The sequence below is a fragment of the Rana temporaria genome, chromosome 4 (genome assembly GCF_905171775.1).
Source record: "Rana temporaria chromosome 4, aRanTem1.1, whole genome shotgun sequence".
Classification (NCBI taxonomy): Eukaryota; Metazoa; Chordata; class Amphibia; order Anura; family Ranidae; genus Rana; species Rana temporaria.
In genome coordinates, this window is record NC_053492.1 from 130,460,663 (window position 1) to 130,466,662 (window position 6,000).

The following is a 6,000-nucleotide window of genomic DNA, read 5'->3' on the forward strand; positions in this document are numbered from 1 at the left end:
AAAACTGTCGGTGTATTCCACACATATGATTATATAAACCAGACACCACCAACCTTATTTCCAAAGCTGCCTTTCATAAGACACTCCATCCACTCACAAATGTCCAATTTGCTGCAAGACAAGTGCTTGTAATAAGGGATAATTGCAGATCCCAATTCAATGGCCAGCACACAATTGCCATTATTGTCAGGATAACAACTTGCCTGAAAGGTCTGGTAATATGCCACCTACTGTGTGCCCTCGCCATAAAGGAGGGTGACTTGTCATTTACCACAGCTAAGACATTTCTAGGTGCAGGGAGCATAAACTTGAAGAAGTCAGAATTTGTCCTGGGCAAGATCAGATAAAACATCAGAAACTTGCTGGGACTATCCAGCTTCTCAGCACAAAGTGCATTTAGCTGTCCTGGGACACAATCAATAGACATTTGGCTTTGCACAAAAGGATGTCAAGAATATCAAGTGAGAAGGGTGGCCAGAGAAAGCCAATGCTGCAATAAAGAACAAACAAAGGAAACATCAGCACTATACTAACTCACAACAACAGATGATAAACATAAACACAAAGGATTATTTCATGATGCATGGAAACAAATGACGTGTGCCCAGAGTATTCAATGAGGATTCAGTCTATGCCACCCTTGTGATGTTGAGTGCTACTATAGGATTCAGCCTATGGAACTAGCTTGATGTACCCAATTCATTGTCCAATACCACTATACAATTTAGCCTATGGAACTGGTGTGATGTACCCAATTCATTGTCCAGTACCACTATACAATTCAGCCTATGGAACTAGCTTGATGTACCCAATTCATTGTTCAATACCACTATACAATTCAGCCTATGGAACTGGTGTGATGTTCATTGTCCAGTACCACTATACAATTCAGCCTATGGAACCGGTGTGATGTACACAAATCATTATAAAGTACCACTACTAGATAATTCAGTATATAGACACTAATGTAGGTGTATTCAGATCATTACGGAGAAACGGTATAGAATTCAGCTTATAGGTGTACACAGGTCATTGTTGAGTACTTCTATATAATTCAATCTATGGACATTAGTGTGATGTACAAACATCATTGTTGAGTACCACTATACAATTCCGTCCATGGACACTAGTGGGATGTACACAGGCCATAGTGAGTACTGCCTATAGATGTACACAGTTCATTGTTGAGTATCACCATGTAAATGAACCTACAGACACTAATGTGGGTGTACATTGTTCATTGAGGAGTACCACCATACAATTCAGTCTATGAACACGAATGTTGATGTACACAGTTCAATGATGAGTACCACTACAGAATCCCCCCCCCCCCCCCCATGGGCACTAGTGGGATTTAAACAGTTCATTGATGAGTACCACTACAGAGTTCCCCCTATGGGCACTAGTGGGATTTACACAGTTCATTGATGAGTACCACTACAGAGTTCCCCCTATGGGCACTAGTGGGATTTAAACAGTTCATTGATGAGTACCACTACAGAGTTCCCCCTATGGGCACTAGTGGGATTTACACAGTTAATTTATGAGTACCACTACAAGGTTCAGCCTATGGGACAAGTGGGTTTTACACAGTCCATTGATGGGTACCACTATACAATTCAGTCCATGTACACTAGTGGGATGTACACAGGTCATGACGAGCACTGCCTTTGGATGTACATAGTTCATTGTTGAGTATCACTATATAAATGGACCTATAGACACGAATGTAGGTGTACACTGTTCATTGAGGAGTACCACCTTACAATTCAGTCTATGTACACAGTTCATTGATGAGAACCATGACAGAGTTCAGCATATGGACACTAGTGGGATTTACACAGTCCAATGATGAGTACCACTATACAATTCAATCTATGAACACTAATGTTCATGTACATAGTTCATTGAAGAATACTACTATAGAATTCAACCTATAGATACTAGTGAGATGTACACAGGTCATTGCTTAGTACTACTTACTATACAATTCAATGTACAGTGAGACGTACACAGGTCATTGCTTAGTACTACTATACAATTCAACGTATAGACCCTAGTGAGATGTACAAAGGTCATTGTTGCTGTGTACTGCTATACAACTCAGCCTATAGGCACTAGTGTGATGTACAAAGGTCATTGTTGCTGTGTACTGCTATACAACTCAGCCTATAGGCACTAGTGTGATGTACAAAGGTCATTGTTGCTGTGTACTGCTATACAACTCAGCCTATAGGCACTAGTGTGATGTACAAATGTCATTGTTGCTGTGTACTCCTATATAACTCAGCCTATAGGCACTAGTGTGATGTACAAAGGTCATTGTTGAGTAGCACTATACAATTCAGTTTATGGACACTAGTGTGATGTACAAAGGTCATTGTTGAGAACCACTATAGAATTCAGCCTATGGACACTAATGTGGATGTACACAGGTCAATGCTCAGTACCACTACAGAAAGCTTGGAAGATCCTGCTGGCACCCAGTTCATTGATGCTGGCTGACCTCACAAGATGTCTGTTTCTAAGACAAAGATCTTCAGATTTTCATAACATGAACATTACAAGCAAGCAATACACAGACTTGTGGCTCCAGACAGCTTCATAAAAGCAATGCTGTCCCTGCAAACCTCCAGGATCAAATAAAGGTGGATCTGGGTGATCATACACAGCACTTACCTCTCACTTAGTAATCACACATCCAGAGGGTTTCATTAAAGCCCCAAAATCCAGAAAGTGTTAAAACAAAAAAAACAAGGATCCTTGGAAAAGTACAACTCCCCAGCCTAGCCAGGGGGTAGATGGTAGAGCTTCCAGCAGCAGCAGCCTGGGTATCCAGATAAAGTTCCTGGAGGATTACTGATACTCCCAATGTAGACACACAGGAGGAATACTACAGTTGTGTGTCTTCTCTCCGATCCACAGATGCAGTGCAGGCAAAGCTAACTGCCTCCCCCAAAATCTGCTCTTCTCAGCAGCATGTCACAGATCAGGGCTGCCACCACCGCCATCCAGCACACAGGCTCTCCTCTCCAGATCTCCTTTATTTCTTCTCCCTTTCAGCGGAGCCCTAAGGGGGCAGTTGGGCTTTGTGTTTAAAGATTACCTTTGTCACCCCCAGCGCCTGCATAGGAGAGAGACAGCCCAGATGGGAAGAGCCTGCTGCTGAAGCAGTGCCCCATCCTGAAAGCTGATCCCTGCTGATCTCATCACTTACAACTAAGTAATCCAATGGTGGGGGAATTAGGAGCACATGGAGCCGCCCCTTCTCTGCCTCCTCTCCCAGCACAATGACATGAGCCCACCAGCTGGCTGCAAGTGGGAAGAGGTGCCCACTAACACAGGTCCTGCCCAGTCCCGACAATAGGGGGGACACCATCACTATTACTCTGCATGTTCGGGAACACTGGCATCTTCTTATTCATTCTAATAAATAATATTATTATTATTAGTAGTAGTATATAAATCCTGTATAATAATAGTACTGTGTCTAATAAAACATTGTCCTCTTCATATTATTATTATTATTATTATTGCTCTTGGGGCTAATAAGGGCTCTGCTGTGTAATACAGTCATCATAAACATCATTGTCTTATTTTCATTATTGTTATCATTATTATTATTATTGTTGTTGTGGCTAATAAAGGCTCTGCTGTGGAACAGTTATCTTCAGAAGCATTGTCTTTTTTTTTATAATTGTTATTATTATTATTATTATTATTATTATTATTATTATTATTATTGATGTTGTGCTAATAAGGGCTTTGCTGTGGAACACAGTTATCATCAGCATCATTATCTTACTTCTTTTTTAATTGTTATTTTTATTATTATTGATCTTGTGGCTAATAAGGGCTTTGCTGTGGAACACAGTTATCTTCAGCACCATTGTCTTATATTTATTATTGGTGTTATTATTATTATTGGTGTTGTGGCTAATAAAGGCTTTGCTGTGGAACACAGTTATCATCAGAATCATTCTTATTTGTATAATTGTTATAATTATTATTATTATTATTATTATTATTATTATTGATGTTGTGGCTAATAAGGGCTTTGCTGTGGAATCCAGTTATCTTCAGCACCATTGACTAATTTTTATTATTGGTATTGTTATTGGTGTTGTGGCTATTAGGCTGCATTCACACCTAGGCGTTTTTACGCCTGACGCTGAAATACGCTGGAGGGGTGATTAACATTGTCGGCTATGGAGATGGTTCACATCTCCACGCCGAACGCCGAAACGCCTGAAGCTCAAAACAAGTCCCGGACCCTTTTTTTCAGGCGGCGTTCGGCATAGCCGACAAGGTTAACGTATTGTAGGCTAAAAAACGCTGCGTTTTGTCGCGGCAAATCGCGGGACAAAACGCCGCAATTTGTCGCGGCAAATTGCGCTACAATACGCTGCGTTCAGGTGTGAATGCAGCCTTAAGTGCTCTGCTGTGGAACACGGTTATCTGCAAAACCGTTGTCTTGTTTTTATTATTGGTGTTATTATTATTGGTTTTTTTTATTATCGGTGTTATTATTATTGGTGTTGTGGCTATTAAGGGCTCTGCTGTGAAACCCAGTTATCTTCAGCACCATTGTCTCATTTTTATTATTGGTATTATTATTGGTATTGTGGCTATTAAGGGCTCTGCTGTGGAACACAGTTATCTTCAGCACCATTGTCTTATTTTTATTATTGGTGTTTTTATTATTGGTGTTGTGGCTATTAAGGGCTCTGCTGTGGAACACAGTTATCTTCAGCACCATTGTCTTATTTTTATTATTGGTGTTTTTATTATTGGTGTTGTGGCTATTAAAGGCTCTGCTGTGGAACACAGTTATCTTTAGCACCATTGTCTTATTTTTATTATTAGTGTTTTTATTATTGGTGTTGTAGCTAATAAGGGCTCTGCTGTGGAACCAGGGGCGGATCCAGAGTCTAGTCTCGGGAGGGGTACTAATGTTTATGTTTTTTTTTGCAGGCAATTTATCGGGGGAATGGCTGGTGTTATTGCTTTAATCATCACGGCACCAGGGTTGTTATGGTGTCAGGATGATTAAAGTGCATTATTTCTATTATTACATTGTTATATAAAATGAAATAGTTCAACTCACCATAATGCAGAATCAGTGGGAGCCCAAGTGTGTCACTTGCCATTGTCACCTACCACCAGATGCGTATTGTCACTTGTCACGTCACCTGCCACAAGTTGCGGATTGTCACTTGCCACGTCACCTGCCACAAGTTGCGGATTGTCACTTGCCACGTCACCTACCACAATTTGCAGATTTTCACTTCCCACGTCAGGAACACAGTCATCTTCAGCACCATTGTCTTATTTTTATTATTATTATTGTTGTTTTTGTGTCTAATAAGGGATTTGTTGGGGAACCCGGTCCTCCTCCTCATCTTCCTGTTTTTAATACTATTAATATTATTTTTACTGTAAGTCCGGTCACACAGTCGGACAAAACCGATGAGAATGGACCGAGGTTCAGTTTCATCGGTCCAAACCGACCGTGTGTATAGCCCATCGTTCTGTTTATTTTCGGTCCAAAATTTTAAAACATGCTTCAAAACCGAACCGATGGACCGCTGCCCGATCGGTCCAAACCGATGGTTAGTACAGAAAAGCATCGGTTCAAAACCCGCGCATGCTCAGAATCAAGTCGACGCATGCTTGGAAGCATTGAACTTCATTTTATTCAGCACGTCGTGTGTTTGACATCACCGCATTCTGACCCGATCGGTTTTTGGAACAATGGTGTGTACGCACATCAGACCATCAGGCTACTTCAGCGGTGAACCGATGAAAACGCTCCGTCGGACCATTCTCATTGGTTTGGAACGACCGTGTGTACAAGGCCTAACAGTCATCATCATCATCGTCTTCTTTATATTATTATTATTATTATTATTATTGGTGTTGATTTGGGGCTAATAAGGGCTTTGTTGGGGAATATGGTCCCCCTCATAATTTTTTCTTCTTCCTATTTTTATTATTAAT

At 40.8% G+C, this 6,000-nt stretch overlaps 1 protein-coding gene across 1 annotated transcript in view; it reads right to left on the reverse strand.

Annotated features, from left to right (window-relative positions):
* The window catches only part of SPSB4 (splA/ryanodine receptor domain and SOCS box containing 4), a 217,599-nt gene extending 214,370 nt beyond the window's left edge, over positions 1 to 3,229 (reverse strand). Inside the window, exon 1 of the mRNA XM_040349058.1 lies at positions 2,680 to 3,229. The gene's annotated coding sequence lies outside the window, so the exon portion shown is untranslated. The remainder of the gene's footprint in view (positions 1 to 2,679) is intronic.
* Between the last annotated feature and the right edge of the window lie 2,771 nt (positions 3,230 to 6,000).